Here is a 2,762-nt window from a genome sequence, read left to right on the forward strand (position 1 = left end):
ATTCATAGAGCATCAAGTATATGCGACATAGCATATTTCAGTGACACAACAATTGAGGTAGATAGTTCTTTGGTTATACCTACTGGTGAGAGCTGTATATAACAATGAGTAATAATAAATTAATTCATTTCCTTAAAATGTTTTTAATAATCTGATTGTATTATATAAAAAATAAAATAGTTAAATATATTCATATTTCTACTCAGAAAAACAATAGTCTGTATACATATTCATTTATTTATTCTATTATATTAAAAGCATTTATATACACTGAATGTTCTCGATGAAATAGATCTAGTTAAAAGGCCCAGCTCCAACATTCTAGTAGGCTTGTACAAGTTATTAGTTAACTACTACTGATTGGTGAATGTATTAGGCTTTTCTTAGAACCCCAAATTTTCGGTCACTATTAAGACTCTAAGGCATTTGTGCTGTGGAAAAATCACATCCTAAGGTCTCCATGGCAGAAGTCTTTGTAATTTGTTCCTGTTCTCCCTGTCTCTCTGGGACTGCCATGTTCCCATCCATAGCCCTTTTTCCTTGATTCAGATCTTCAATATACAGTGGTTATTTTGTAGGGATTAGTCTTTGGTTTATGTTCTTCTCATTCAACATGGCAACTTCTCTGAAAAAAAAATTAATTTTTGTTTTTATTGATTTTAGAGAGGGAAAGGGAGAGATAAAAACATTGATTTGTTGTTCTACCCATTTGTGCATTCCTTGGTTGACTCAAAATTTTTTATGCTTATTTAGTTTAATGTTTTAACCTTTATAATTAAAGCATATGGAGAAGTTCTTGGCACATATTAAGCAATAAATATATATTAATTTAACAAACCAATGAGCAAGTGCATATTGGATATTTCTTCCTGCAGCCATGACCACTGAAAACTGAACACCACATGACCTCTTTCACTGAAAACAAACATTTCTATCTTCTCATTTGGATTTTCAAAAAGATACTGCATGGAAAGATCAAACTAATTAGACTATGCAACTCAGTGTCATCATCCTTGTCCTCATTCTCATATCTTAGCTGTATAAGCCACAATTACAGTTACTGTATGAGGTCAAATGAAAATCCAGACTCAGAATTCGACAGACACACTGCTATTCAGGAGAGCTATCTAATGGACTACTTTAAGGTAAAACTAAAATCAATTTATTTAATTCCCCCAAAAGCCTCTCTTTTAATTTGCTAAACTAAAAGAATGAAAATGAAGGCAGCCAGCTTTAAAAGTTCTTAACATTTTTTCCTCTCCTTTTTTATTGTTATTCAAATATAGTTGTCTCCATTTTCCCACCACCACTTTCCCTTGCCCCACCCCCACCCACTTCCCACCCCTAATCCTACCCACCCTTGGCTTTGCCCAGGGGTCCTTTATATGTGTTCCTTGACAACCTTTTCCTTTCTTTACCCTGTTATCCCTCTTCCCCCTCCTATCTGGTTATCGTCAGTTTGTTCTTTATTTCAATGTCTTTGGTTATATTTTGCTTGCTTATTTGTTTTGTTGATTGGGTTCCACTCATAGGTGAGATCATATGGTTTTTATCAAGGAATAAACACAGGTTTTATTTCAAGGAAACCTGGCAGGGGAGATATCATGATCACAAAGGTGGTTTTCCCAAGGTGAAGCTCACCCATTGCACTCCAATGCACTGGTTATCCATATACTGACCGCTGCAATTTCCCCAAATGTGGGAAACTCAGCTGCACAATTTGTGGTAGTGGGGGACTGTGTTTGCACTGTCCCCTAAAAAAACCCACAGGCTTATACAATACTGTCTAATAGTGATTCCCACAAAATATTTGCATGAATTTTAATTTAACCATTACATTAAAATAATGCAATATTATATCTTGCACAATTTTTCTGCTAATGTATATAAACAAGATACAATTCTTATCAACCTGTTACAGGGTGCAGCCAAGATGGGGGACCCTAAATAGGCATTTGAAATGGGGTCCAGAACTTAAGGTGTCCAGGAGATTTTAGGGTGTCTTCACCCCTTCCCCCACAGGTGTGAGTTGGGGGAAGGGGCACACAGAGCAAGAACATGCAGGGCAGCTTTGCAGCTAATCCATGGCATGGTCATTTAGTATACCTATAGCCTTTGGCTGGTCACTTAGATATGCTAAATAGCTATGGCCATGCTCAAGGCCAGGGGAATGGAAAGGGATCCCCCCACCCAAGATGTGACTCGGGGGCAGGTCCCCTGAGTTACAGCGCCTGCGTGGGAGCTGGGAGAAGATTGGCTCCATGACATGGGGTGACACCTGCCCAGAACCACAATGGCGACCAGAAAAGCTGGAGAAAACAGCAGATTGAGGGCAAGTGTGCCCAAGTGTAGGAGGAGTAGGAAATGGGGCTGCAGAAGAAGATTGGTGCGGGGGATTTAAACCCAGACACGGCAGCCATTGAGGGGGAACCACGCGGCTTTGGACAGAGTGGGGACTCTCCCCTTCCTGCAGCCCTGAGGAGGGGGAACCATGTGTCTTTAGCAGAGTGGAGACTCCCACAGCCCTGAGAGAGAGAACCACGTGGCCTGGCAGGGTGGGGACTCCCGTGGCCCTGGGAGAGAGGACCACATGCCTGTGCCAGAGTGGGGACCCCCACAGCTTTAGAAGGGGGAACCACCACCTGGTTTTAGCAGAGATTCTGGCGACTCAGCCGAGGGTGCTGGGAACCCAGGGAGGTCTCCCAGTCGAGATGGAGGACTAACTAAGAACCGGAGGACTGCCTGAGCCATGGACTTCTATT

At 41.2% G+C, this 2,762-nt stretch overlaps 1 pseudogene; it reads left to right on the top strand.

The window, feature by feature from the left end:
- Positions 1–1,579: 1,579 nt before the first annotated feature.
- On the top strand, positions 1,580–1,757 carry LOC123822341 (annotated as a pseudogene).
- Positions 1,758–2,762: the final 1,005 nt, after the last annotated feature.

This window comes from Phyllostomus hastatus, unplaced genomic scaffold (genome assembly GCF_019186645.2).
Source record: "Phyllostomus hastatus isolate PE091 unplaced genomic scaffold, TTU_PhHast_1.1 phas_contig_40, whole genome shotgun sequence".
NCBI classification, from domain to species: Eukaryota; Metazoa; Chordata; class Mammalia; order Chiroptera; family Phyllostomidae; genus Phyllostomus; species Phyllostomus hastatus.